We start from the raw sequence: 14,616 nt of genomic DNA, 5'->3' as shown, positions 1-14,616 counted from the left end.
TTTATCATGTATATTTATTTTCCATCTTTGTGGGTGTGAGTGTGTGTGTGTGTGTGTGTGTGTGTGTGTGTGTGTGTGTGTGTGTGTTTGTGTGTGTATGTATGTATGTATGTATGTGTGTGTGTGGGTGGGTGGGTGGGTGTGTTTCTTACTTTTTGAATTTCTGTTTGAATTTCAGGAATGAACAATAGGTCTTGGAGTTTGGTGTAGGGGGAGGTGGGGAGGATCTGGGAAGAGTTGGGGAAGAGAAAAGTATGATCAGCATGTATTATATGAAAAAAAATTTAATTAAAAATAAAAACATCAAGATTTCTTAAAAAAGAAATAAAGCAAATGTAAAATTCCTGTCATATAATCTGATGATGAAAATTAAATTCATGTGATAAGAAAGTGAATTTCTTCAGGCAGGATCAGGAAAAATCTGTAGCAACTAATATAAAGGTGTATGTAGCCACAGAAATATCAGCAATTTTACTGACTTTCTTCTTTTCCCAGAGAATGGGAAGCAAGATCATATGGAAATGAACACTAAAAGAAGATGGTGGGAGATTCATTCATTGGGTTGATCTGGGAGCTGGAGTGCATTGACAAGAATGGGGTTAAGGTTTCCTTGGACTTTTGTCAAGATGAATTTTAAGAACTCTCAGAATAACTCTTTACCTTCGTCTAGCCAGCCAAAGTGCTGAATTTGTGCTTACAAAGAAATCTTTAAATAAACAGCTCCTTAATTATCATGACAAAAATTACCATCTCCACAAAGTGAGAAACTCCTGGAAGACTCTCAAGGGGAAGACAAATGGCCATTGCCTTTTATTGAACTAAAAGAGATAAACTTGTTCTTGTTTTGTTTTTCATTCCTTTGTTCAATACAATTTTAATCCTGTAACCCAAATTGTACTTGAACTTGTGGTCCTTCTACAGTTTAGCTTGGCTAAAGTGGAGATTCCTTATGTAGTATCATTGAACTCAGCCTCCAAATGTACTGATTTTTGAATGTCTTTAAAATTATCTCTATATAGCTTATATACACAGTAATTCCACATATCTGATTAGATTTCAAGGTTCATTTAAAATGTATGTTCATATAAAACTGAGCACTTCTGTATATCTGTGAAAGCCCAGCTGCTGCCTGTACAAGCTAGGATGTGCTCTGGAACACAAAGTCTTCTATTTTCCTTGTTGGATCACACACCTCCCTCCCTGTCTTGCTTTCAATTGAATGAGTCTAAAATCAAGATGTACCTAATAATCAAAATTCTAACAAATAATGCCAGTAAGAGAAGTCAGTTACCAAATCGTTATCATTTCTCACAAGACTGCTGCATGTGGCCATATCTATGACTAGATATTGACAGTTTCAAAATCAGAGAGAAGATACTTGTGAGTGAATTATCACTATCAACTTGAATGAGAAATTGCTAAAATCAAGTCAAGAGGCACTCGTCCAAGGGTCATATTTTCTATTTTTTCCAAATATTACAGTTATCTTTAAATGCAATAAAGTTGGAATAAGAGAAGTTGGGGACTTATGTCAGGACCAGCCTGCAGGATCTACCTAAGTGAAGTTTAACTGTTTTTAGCAAATGTAATGAGAGGATACTAAAGGGTAGAAACAGAGGAACCGTATGATCCAGCCCATATGTTTAAGATCCTGCTGGAACTTTGGAGTTGTGTGAATTCATATGATCTAAATGGGTCTACAGCCACTCTTCATGAGGGAACCGTGGTGATGCAGGTGACAGATGCTGTTAGCTTTCACTGGGATGGCAGGCATGAGTGGATATGAAGGGAGTGGGGCTCAGTATGCATTATCTGGAGTTATAATACCATTTATGGGGTGCTTGGCTATGTATGAGAGCTTTGACGCAGGTAGATGTTAATAATAGTTTGGTTAATTAGGCAGATGAGACAGTCATTAATTGAGAACACCTAGTGAAGACTCAGGTGTGTGCAAGATTTTAGCCTAGGAAACATTACCTTTAAAAATGTAAGAGATACAGAGCAGCAATAAGATATAAGACTGGAGCTCAGGGAAGAGGTCATGGCAGTAGATACAAATTTGAAAGCTATGTGCAAATATACAGCACTGAAAACCAAGGCAATGGAGAGATGAGGTCATTATGACAGAGAAGACTAAGCAGAAATGCCCAGGTCACACAAGTATCAAAATCAAATGGGGAAGATTTCTAAACTACAAATTCTTAATGGTCAACTTAAATATGCAATTCAGCTTGAGAGATACCAGTACATAAAGGAAAAAAGTACAAGAACAAGGCTTTAGGAAATGCCAGTAAGAGGATCTTAAGACAATAAAAGGCAGCAAGAAGATTCCAGAGGACCAAACCGTAGAAGAAAATAGCTAAACACAATTGCACAGAAACCAATACAGTAGAAATACCATCACTCTCTCTCAAGGGATGAAGGGGCAGGAGAGCTGATGACTACCATTCTCTTAACCAGAAATCTATCCAAGGCTTACCATCATGGCTCAGCCACACTGAAAACTAGTTTAGAGGCATTTATTTCAAATGTATCAATAAACTTCATATCCTAACAATGTCGTAAGTGGTAGGGCTGCTAGAGAGAACCACTTAGACTGCATATTACACATACCATACATGTTCACATACATATACATCAAAAGAGACTGAATCTAAAGGTTCCTTGTCACTACATGATAGTAAATAAAGGTATCCAGTACTTGCAAATATAAATGGAATAAAGCATGTTATATGTTTTTGTTCCACTTATGATGACATCTACCCTCAGAGTCTGTTCACAATCACTACTTTGGAAATGACTTTCCCAGCACTAGAAGGTTTGTGCCATATACTACTGAACTGATCTAAGAGTCTTCTCCATTTCCCCAACCACACAGTGAGGCAGGTTCCAAGACACAGACTTACCTCTAGAGCCCATATTTCCTGGAATGATCTGCTCTACCTTGGAGGTACTCAGGAAACAAAAGCTATTACTAGTGCATTATGCTTCGTCGCTTCTACTTTTTACTGAATATTTTAGTCTTAGCTACAACATGGCACAGTGAGCAAGAACCAAGTCGTGATGGCTAATGTTAATTGTCAATTTGACAGGATTTAGAATGGCATGGGAGACAAGCCTCTGAGCATGCTCATGGGGTATTATCTATTTCTCGGCTAGAAGCGTGGACTGTATAAATGGAAAACAGAGAAATTGACAGCAGTAGCATTCATCTCTCTCTCTTCCTGATTGTGGTGCAATGTGGTCAACTGCTTCAAGCTTCTGCCTCCTTGAGTTCCCTACTATGATGGACCACACCCTTAAACTATGATCCAGAAAAAGCCCTTTCTCCTTGAAGTTGCTTTTGTGAAGGTATAGTGCCATAGCAATGGGAAAAGAAAACTAAGACAGAAATTGATTCCAGAAGTGAGATGACTGCTATGATAAAACTTGACTATGTGTTTCTTGGAGTCTTGTAACAGTTCTATGGTGGGAAAGTGAAAGAGTTTGCTTACTTCAGGCCAGAAAGATCCAAGCACTCTGATGCAGAGCTTACTGGTCTATTCTGGTGCAAGCTTGGAAGACAGTGATGCTAAGAGAAATGCACACAGTTGAAGTCTAACTCATAAATTTTCAAAGAGAAAAAAAAGTCTCTATCAGAAACTAGACCGGGGCTACTCTTTTGATATTTTGGTTACACGTTTTACTGTATTCTTCTGAATCACTCAGTACTTGAGTGGAATTGAATTTAAGGACAATCAACTAATTTTCTAGATGGAAGAAAGATGTGTGAACAAGCATAGAGTTTCAGACAAGGCAAGGCAATAGAAAAAATAGAAAAAGTGACTTGAAGTTAAGACCCCATGCTTGAGAGCCATCTAACTTGTAAAGATGCAATAAAGCCAAAAGTGTTTCTTCCTCCTCAAAAGCAACTGCGTAGGCACGTATCTCACAGGGTTAGGATACAGAGCCAATACATCTATGGTCCAGATGCGACAAGGCTCCATCTCAAGCTGGCAGCATCCCAAGTTCGTCAGCATTATCCACATGGTAATAGATTGAAGACATGAAAAAAACAAGATTGAGGAAGTTATAGAGAACAGATAAGGCCAGGTAATGTGTTGTAGGGTCTAAGTGTCTGCAACAAGGGCACCAGTGGCCATTTTAGGAAGCTGTGAAGATGAAGCTTAAGTTACTATGGAGACTACAAGATACTGGAGGTGCTCAGACTATGGAACATCTACTGAAGATAGCTGAAGGCATGGAATGGAGCTGTCCCAAGAGATCGTTTGTGTTACTGAGGGCAGCAGGGCTGGAGCACTGAGGCTCCCTAAGACCTTTGGAACTCAGCCAATTTCCATATGAGCCCCCAGATGTCAGACATGGAGCTGAAGGATTTGGTTTCTATGATGCTGGATTTTTCCCAGTCATACCTTGTTATGTTATGGATCTTTGTTTTAGTATAAGAACATTTATTCTGTGTTATTCATTATTAGTTGGAATTGTGTAGCTTGGTTTTGACTTTGTAAGAGGTCATATAGGTTTTCTTTATAGGTTTTCTTTTGAGACCAAGTCTCACCAGGTACCCATGCCTGGCCTAAAACATGGTATTTAGTTCAGGCCAGTCTACAACTCACAGAGATCCTCACCTGCCTCTGTTTACCAAGTGCTGGGATTAAAGGCATGTGCTAGCATGCCCAGCCTAAGATTTTAAATCTTCAAATTATTAGAAATATTACTGAATATAGGAATTGCAATATTGGACCAAATGGATTTTATATTATTGTAAAATGGCTGCGAGCCTATGCAAACAAAAGATAGAAGGTTATGTCTTAAATGTGATGTGCTTTGGGCATCAGGTTGACAAGGGTAGAGTTGTGATAGCTAAATGTTGACTGTCAACTTGTCAGACTTCAGAATCACACAGGAGATGGGCCTTTGTGCATTCTTTTTGAACACTATCTTGATTCTAGGAATTAATGGAAAGAACCACCTACTGTTGGTGGTGTATTCCTTGGCTGAGGTCCTTGACTGTTACATGTAGAGAAAGGGCACTGAGCAGTAGCAGCATGTGTTACACTCTGTTCCTGATTGTAGAAGCCATGTGACCAGCTGCTTGAAACTCCTGCCATCATGGATTCCACTCCATGATGAAATCTACCCTTGAATTCCAAGCCAGAATACGCTTATCCCCCTTAGAAAATATGACATCTGATCTCCCAAAGACTCCTCCTTCCTAACCCACTGGATCCTGTGAAAGTGCTACTCTGCAGGGCGAGAAGGATCTTGCAGGTGATGAATAAAGGCTCTCAATGGAGGTGTTACCCAGTATCATTCGGGAGGCCCACAGAAATCACAATGCTCATCATGGGAAGGCAGGAGTGTCAGAGTTTGCTCTAAAGATGTCAGCACACTTCCATACAAGCCTTCCATACAAAGAAAGGGGCCAAAAACCCATGAATAAAGCAGACTCTAGAAGTTGGAAAGGGAGTCTTTCCCAGAGCTTCCAGGAGTTGGCCTTGCTAACAGTGATTTTAAACCCCAAAAGACTTTTGACCTAACACAATATAATATCATATTCTGAATTGTCTTAAGCCACTATATTTGTATTTATTTGTTACAGTAGCAACAGAAACATAATATGACTACAAATTGGATATAAATTGTGTATCATCAACTACCTTTTCACAGAATAATCTCTGCCTGGGTCTATCATCTTTTCTTATCTCATAAGAAATGGCACCTGTTTTGGAATAGACTGGAGAAGTTCACAACTGTGCCTACCCAGTCCATCTTAAAGTGGTTGTGTTCAGTTATTTATTTTGGAAGATAGTCCTCCAGTGTAAGAATAGAGTGCTATAAAGTAGGATGTGAGAAAAAGAGGCAATGTTCAGCATAATGAGTTTAGTGTCAGTATTAGTAAGGGCAAGAGAAATGTCAGAACTGCAGCTGGATGAAAATCACACTTCTAGAAGCTCAGCAGAACAACAGGGAATGTGTAAGTCTCCTCCAAAGTCAACTTCAACAAACCCTCGGTTTGCTCTGAAGGAGTGCACTCATTCTACACTGGGTCCTGTGACAGGTAAGGAATGAAAGGTGTCACAGCCAGCAGATCCAGGGTCTCATACTTTTTGAGCAAATATGCAGTTTTGAATGAAATGATAACATAAAGTATAGGCAGCCTGTCTTAGCAGTTTAAGAATGGTTAGATTAACATGGGGTCCTTATTCAAGTACCCATTAACCCCAGAAACACAAACACAATCAAGTATTTTTATGCATGTACATGTCCACTTGGCAGCTATATAATCTGTAGCAGCCCTGAGATGCTCTGAAAAACCACATAACCCAAGAGAAGGGCTGCAACACTATTATATTTTATTTAAGAAGTTTCTACACAGACAGTGTTCTGCACAGAAAGCTGTGAACTGTTCTATTTCTAGTCTAGCTAGCCTCATGACTCAGATGAAGCCTCCAGCCAAATAATCATGCCAGACACTTGCTTGGTCTCTCAGGACAGCTGGTAACACGGGTGTGAGCATGAGGGAGCTCCTGGGGAGGCCTGACAATTTACCTCCATTGCAGTCATGAATTTGGCTGTCTGGCCTTTGTTTCTGTTCTAAGTACAATAACTTTAATAAAAGTTCGGAAGATAGTTCTCTCCCTACATTTGTTGGGAGGATTATGGTTCTAGGTGATAGGTAAGCCTACCATGTGAATGATTACATATCATTTTGGGATCTGGGCTGTATTTATGCTGAAATTCAAATTATGGATAAGAATCATTTCACATTGGGAAAAATTCATTTCTTTTAAAACTATAAATTATTACTGACATAGCAGGCATCATATCTTATACCTCTTTTTTTTAACCAAAAAACATATTTAAAACTAGATTGAAGCAAAAAATAGGTGTGATTTGGTTCAATAATCAAACAGAAGATATTGTACAGGGATATAAAGCTATCTATGCTGCAGATGACAATACTTCATCTCATCATCCGATCAACATGGTATCTGTTAAGACAGGAGTTGGCAGGTTATAGACTATAGGCCAAATAGGGTCCTGCTGCCATCTGTTCTTGTTTATAGTACAAGCTAAAAGTGGCTCTAACAAAAAGTATATTTTATTGCATGTGAGTATACTGTGGGACCCAGTTGGAGGATCATCCATCCCTTTGGATATTGCCTGTGGGGACACTGAACACATGGCTCACCACAAGATCACAATTAAGGAATAGCCGCTCTCTGGCCCTTTACAGAAAATGTGCTGCCACTGGGTTAGAAACTTGGGCTATAGAACCAGGACACTAGTGTTCTGCACTGTGATCCCTTGTTATTTAAGCTCCCAGCACCAGCATCCTCTGCATCATGTACAATACAGGGTGACTGCAAGGTACTGGAGAATGAGAAAGTGTACAGCATGTGGAGGACAGCCATGGACTCCTGCTGAAGTAAACATCATAAGTATTATAACAACTGCTGTTTATGATAATTGCCCTTACACTAATGCGTCTTCACCAGGTGTGACAATCTACCTACTTCAACTTTTTTTGGACATCATAGTTGACACTAATTTATAGTTTCACCAGAAATAAAAATTATCTTCCCATAAATTGGTCATAATAGTTTTGAAAAGTGTCTCAGTCTTCTTCCTAGATGAAGACAGTCATCAATTATTGTGACACCATAATGGCCATTAATTACAAAGTTTACAACTCAAAGAACAGTCTTTTTTAAGGTCAGTATCATCTCCTATCCTCATGTTTCAAAAGTGTTTACAGAATGTGTCACAGCAAGAGACTTTGGCGAATGAGATAGATGACTTAGTCTAGAGCTTGCCACCCTCCTTGACACTTAAACCAGGACTCACAGAGGTCAAGTACAGATAGGCAACCATAAATTAAGTGAACACTTGCTGACTTATATTTGGACCTCTTTATGTTAGCATACCTAAAGATTCTTTGAATCAAAATATTTTCAACTTATCAGTCTTATCTAAGATCCAAAATAATTTCTAGTCATGTAAGTGGACAACTTACTATGACAATTTTTCTTGATCATAATGCCTTTATTTCATTTAGAAATACCACAAATACATCCAGTTAATGCATTAAATATGAAAAGGCTTGCTGAAGAGACTCAATTTATTAATGATTCAGGAGAACTTCCTAAAACATCTATTTGGAATTCATTTATAATTTACTTCACAGCTTAGCTTCAGTTCCCACGGGGCAAATATTTATCAAATATTACTCTCTTTTAAATCCCTCTTTCTACTTTTTCATAGATGAATATTCTTTGCCCCTGAATAGAGTCAAAACTTCCTCAAAGTATCCATCCATCTACTCTAGTTTAATGTGCAATTCCTGATAAGATGACAGTAATGGGCTTTTGGATAAGGCAGAGTGCAGTGTGCAGTCATACAAAAGAATAATTACTAAACATAATGGCTGGCTATAAATTGAACAAGAAGCACCAAGTCCATCATAAATATTTATTAGAGAGTAACCATGGTAATTAATAAGTCCAGTCAACATAAGGGAGGAAATGGCACTTTAATATCCAATCATGGCAAGTAAAACCTCACAACTGACCTCCTGGATAGATACAGTTGTTCAAATGGATAGTCTTAGAATGAAAACCAGACAGCTGGCCAGAAAGGAAAGTGAACTGAAAAGACATGGACTTGAATCTGGCTACTGACCATCCTATCCCTGAAGCACAGTCAGCCTAAGGTCTCTGTCTCAATAGCTTATCCCTGCTCAGATCAATAGCTCAATAGCTTAACCCTCAGCTCAGAGTTTAGCTCTCTGAAACCATGTTGAAGTTCCTTAAGCTCTCCTCACCAACTGCAGAACAGAGACAGAAACTTCTTAAAAGAGTTGTTCTGAAGACACAACTGTGATAGTACACTGGAGAGTCTAGAGTCCAGAACCAAGTGCACATTCATCAGCACAGGGCAATGCTCTGTTATTTCAGTTTCCATTTCTCCTGCATTTTCTCCCACTGTATCCACTATGGTCCTTTCGTATACTACTATAATACCTAGATATCAGTGGAATAACATTATCAAATTAATGGCAAAGTTAAGAGAGAGCCAGGACAAGAAGTCAAACCTAGATCAATTTGTGGCACTTCTCAGAACATTCTGTAGAATTAGATTGCCAACAGAGGGTTAATGAGGAAGAGTTGAGAAGGGGGAAAGAGCTTACACATTTTCAACTGATAGTCAGAACCCCAAGGTACAATCAATGCTCCCCCTCCTCCACGCCTCCTTTCACAAGGATATTGTCTACTGTGGGTTGGTAATTAAAAATTATTAGAAAGACATTGACTTTGTAGGAGGGAAAAAATCACAGACTGATGTGATCATCATATCAATTGAGGAATGGAGGAATTACTGAGATTAAAAAAAAAAAAAAAAAAAAAAAGCTTCAAATGTTTTCTCACCTGCCAAAGACCTTCAGCCTCTATACACAAGAATTCAGAGAAAAAACCCTGCCCTCATTTTTGTGCCTTGTCTTCTGGAGGGATGTTAAGGAATGGATTTTGAGTTAATATTTTTGACCCTTGTGTCTTGTTAGAAAATGGTCAGCTCAAAGATCTACCCTGTACCTCATGGGGCAAGACGAACATTTACCCACCAGTATGACTGGCAGAAGAGAGGTAGAGAGTAGAGGGCACAGATGAACATTTACCCACCAGTATGACTGGCAGAAGGGAGGTAGAGAGCAGAGGGCACAGACAAGCTCTGGCAAAAGACAGGCAGCAAGAAAGAGGCTAAGGCTGTGTGTGAGGCCTCAAGACACTTAAACGTATTCCAATACTGGTACATTTTGATAGACTACACGCTACACAAGGTACCCACTTGGATAAACATATTTTAATTGAACTCTAACATCATAAAGGCCTTCATTTATGCCCAACTCCATAGAGATAACAATTATGGCTTTAATACTTTCACAGGTACTAAATATTCTTCAATTTTTTCCCCTCCAATGAGGACAATTTCCATGAATGAAAAAGAATGAGGAGAAAAATGAAAAGTTGTTTTGCAATGATCAGCTAAATGCTAAATGCGCAAATGATTTTAAAAGCTCGATGCTGAGATGGTAAATGAGAAATACAATAAATTCACTCGAAGAGATAAAGCTTTTCAAATTATATTTTAAGATAATAAATAGGCTAATTCAATGTTTCCACATAATGAGGCAGCCAAAATAATCAAGTGCAAGCCAGAATGCATTTCTTAGGAGTATCAATAAAAGAGTCCTTTAATAAAAACCTAGATCATTTTTGTATGTTATTAAAACTGAAATGAAATAAATTTAAAGTGAAAGCTAATAACTGAACATGACAGTTATAAATGTGAAACTATGGCAGAGCTGACCTGAGAAGCAGTGTATTTCCACATAGAGTGCCAAGAAGTAAACAATGGTATGCTGTGGGATGTTCTGTATGTTAAATGTGTTGCTCTGATTGGTTAATAAATAAAACACTGATTGGCCAATAGCCAGGCAGGAAGTATAGGCGGGACAAGGAGAGAGGAGAATTTTGGGAAGTGGAAGGCTGAGGCAGAGAGACGCTGCCAGCTGCCACGATGAGATGCAGATATTAAGATACCAGTAAGCCACAAGCCACGTGGCAACTTACAGATTAATAGGAATGGGTTAATTTAAGATATAAGAACAGCTAGCTAGAAGCCTGCCACGGCCATACAGTTTATAAGCAATATAAGTCTCTGTGTGTTTACTTGGTTGGGTCTGAGCAGCTATGGGACTAGTGGGTGAGAGAGATTTGTCCTGACCGTGGGCTAGGCAGGAAAACTCTAGCTACAATGGTAAGCCCGAATAAGGCCTGAATGCTGCACTTAAAATGAAATTTAAGATGCATGTTGATAACAAGGTATTACGGGAGATAACAGCTACTTGGTTCCTGAACACACATGTTATTTTGTCAGAAAAATAAAGAATCCCCCCATGTGTGCTTCCAATGATCTCTGGTGAAGCACTACACTTGTCTCTGAATTTCACCAAACTCATGTACCTGTAACAGCACAAGATGAATTATTCAAATTAAAGATAAAGCAAATGAAATAAAATTTCCTTTAAATTGTATCAACTGACATCAAACAAATACGTTTTTTGACAGAATGCCCATAAAAAGCAGTTTATTTCAATGGTTTTATTACTATGAAAACAAACAGTGCTTGGATGCAAAATTGTTTTTTAACTGTTATTCCTTACAAGATATAACAAAGGCAAGCTGACAAATGATTTCTGCTCTCTGTATAAAAAAGATCAAATGATTTCATTTTAGGGAAATTTCATTTTTCCCATTTCATTTTCTTAAAATGTGTGTCTTCAACAAGGACAATACAGAAATCTGTTCATCAAGTCTTTAATTCATCCCTAACTTTTGGCTACAGTGGCCAAAATACATTTTGTTTTTTTAAAGCAAAAGCAGAAAACAAAGACTCATAGAAATTATGACAATAATTTCGAGAAAAATTTGGTAATGCTAACAATAAGAAAACAAAATCTTTTTTTTAAAGGAGAACTGACAGAATATCCAAGAAATGTCTTAGAGTCTTTCTCAGTGATGGTCGTGCCCAACCCAGAGATTGCATACAAATACCCAAAGACATGGGAAGAGAAAGGAAGGCAGGTAGAAGTTTGTTATGAAATAATCTTTTTGTACACTGTGAAGACTTGTCACTCTGATTGGTTTAATAAAACAGCCAATAGTTAGTCAGAATTTCTGGGCAGAGAGGACCCTGGGAAGAAGAAAGGCAAAGTTGCCAGCCTGATAGAGAGGAAGCAGCATGGGCAGTAGAGAGAAAAGATTACTGAGCCATGTAAAAGAACATAGATTAAAAGATATGGGTTCGTTTAAGTTACAAGAGCTAGGTAGAAACAAGCCTAGGCTATTGGCTTCATAATAAGTCTCCATGTCATTACTGGGGACCTAATGGTTGAGACAAAAAAGTCTGACTACAAATAGTATCCAATATGGGGGCATGTATTTCCACATAAGACCTAAGAAAGCCTTAAAAAAGGTTCCAAACACACTGCTACACAGCCAAACATGGCTTCCTAGTCCCACAGTCTCTCATATGGGCCATGGTTACAGAGAAGCATCTCCTGGCCACAGCTTGTGGGCTTAAGCCAACAGTAGGCCATGAGCTAAGCTTGGCAGTGGTTTAAAGTTTTGCTCATGCAGACAGGAAAGGACACAGATGCACAATAAAGCAGGCTCAGATGAAAAAAAGAAAAACCCTCTAAACAGGCTACAATGTGTTTAGGTTTAGGGGGAAAAAAGGAAAAAAAATATATAGACATCATAACAAAAATAAATAGTTTAAAAATAATAAAGTTTTAAAGAAAGAAGTAAAGCAATAATCAAAAAAGGAATAAGCCACATAAGAATGGGAAATATTATAACACAGGGAGTTTGGACTTTATAGGGCACTTTGTTAATTTTGAATTTTTTTAATACTAGTGAACAGACAGCAGCTGCTGAGAAACATTGAACTGTGGAAGGGACTGCTAGATTAAATCAACCTATATACTTTAGGAATGCCTTAACTTCAAAATGGAAGTAAAAAATGTATTACATTGGTGAAGAGATTATGCTTTTGTTTCTGCAGGAAATGAAAGGTTGTGGATTCCTTCCAGGTTAATAGAGATCAGATTTGACTGGGGAGAGACCTCCTAAGTATCTTGGCTATAGACATGGGGGAGGAAGTCAAGAAAGACTACAGGGTAGGTGTGTTAGCTGACCCCTCTGCATGAGAACAGCTCAGAGATGAGATGAGACTTGATAAATCATGTAGGCTATAGAGTCCATGTGACTTATCATTACATGTCATCCTTTCATATGACATGGATAGAGATTTAAATTATAGTTTGGTTATGCAGTCCAAATGGACATATAGTTGATAGATGCCTTTCACCTCCTCAAGCATAGAACAAAAAATCATCTTCAACTGACTTGTGCATACAGGACATTCTATACTTATGTTAATGCCAACATGTATATTACCTTTGAAAGTTTATGTGTTTTCAGAGCAAGGTGACCAGACACTAATAAAAACAGGTGGCCTCTCAGAGGGCTTCTGTTACAATTTCCTCAGAGTTCTGCATCCAGAACAGGTTCAAGGCTACTGGCTGAGATGATCCAGCTTCACAGATTGTTCTGCCCAGGATTTTACCATTACCCAAATTTTCCCAGGGTCCCCCAAAGATTCCAGCACCCCTAGACAACAGGAATCAGTCTAGAGAACACAATGCCTACATTCCCAAGAAGTTGGGTCAGTGGTTTTTGGTTTTTCAGTGGGTTATGGATGTTTGTCATCATTTAGGGTAGTTGGTTACAAATAGTTATGAGTTATGGTCAAGGAGAAAGCTAAACAAAGGAGATTAGATTCAATAATCTCTTTCTAAATGGGAAAAATGGGAGATATAGCACAGAAATGATGGAATAAAATGGTGGATTGTTGAGTCTACTTTTGAATAATCACTAGTCTCAAATATTTTACATTGGTATGATTTTTGTATATTGATACAAATTTAAGGTTATTTTTGTAATACTGTATGTATGTTTCTATTCTTCTTTAAGGTATTGTACCTATTCAGCTTATTTAAAAATGTCAAGTTTTAGTCCTTGAAAGTTATTTAGGATAATAAAAAATACACGCTAATAGTTAGTCATCTATAACAATCAAACTTATAGTCATGTTAGGTATGTTTTCAATGTCATACAGAGATATATTTTAGATAGATAGGTGACCTTCAAACACTTCAAAGACCTATAGAATATGGCATTTAAAATATTATAACAACATTAAGGCTTTTCATGACAGCGAGATATGTCTGCCTCTGGCAGCACCAATTTCTTTCAAAAAAGGATGATGGGCATCAAAGAACCTCCAATTGGATTTTACTTTCTTTGTGGCAAAAGCTAGCCATCTGAGCAAAAAAACTGCCCTTGCTTCAACTGCTGACAGTATGCTGTCAAAACTGGACAAGGAGGACACAAAAGAGCAATGACCTAACTTTTCCAAGACAGGGTAAGACAACCTTTCAAAATTTTCCTGCTTCACAGAAACATCTGACAGATATTCTAGGACTATAGGCTGAAGATGGATGCCTCAACGTTGCAGAGGACCTTGGGTAACTGTCCTGGCAACCAGATGTCTCTGTCATTTCTATAGTTTTGGAAGTTGCTTGTTCTGCACTTCCTATTTACTCAGATAATAGCATATCCTTCTGGGTCTTTGATGGGATTGAAGACTAGATAGTTATAGTTTTTCTTAGTTATGATAGAAGATAAATTATTACAAAACTTTGGGCTAATCAAGACAGGATAGATAAGGAGTATTTTTTTTCTGAATTTGCCAAATACAAATGGACACGACATTGTGAATGTAATTCTTACTTGACAATTGTTCTTATTGTACACAGTTTCATTTGTTAAGGTTAATACCTCTCCTTACTATTTAGACAATATCTGATAATTATTCTTATTGTATATAGCTTTACTATGTTGAGTTAAAATTTTTCCTTTTTATTTTGACAAAAAGGGGGAGGTGTTGTGGAATAATCTTTTTTGTATACTGTGAAGATATGTCACT

The 14,616-nt window shown here is 38.0% G+C and overlaps 1 protein-coding gene across 1 annotated transcript in view; it reads right to left on the bottom strand.

The window, feature by feature from the left end:
• L3mbtl4 (L3MBTL histone methyl-lysine binding protein 4) overlaps positions 1 to 14,616 on the bottom strand; it is a 211,680-nt gene that overhangs the window by 120,710 nt on the left and 76,354 nt on the right. The window lies entirely within an intron of this gene.

This window comes from Peromyscus eremicus, chromosome 13, assembly GCF_949786415.1.
Source record: "Peromyscus eremicus chromosome 13, PerEre_H2_v1, whole genome shotgun sequence".
NCBI lineage: Eukaryota > Metazoa > Chordata > Mammalia > Rodentia > Cricetidae > Peromyscus > Peromyscus eremicus.
This window is presented reverse-complemented; position numbering and strand designations above follow the sequence as displayed.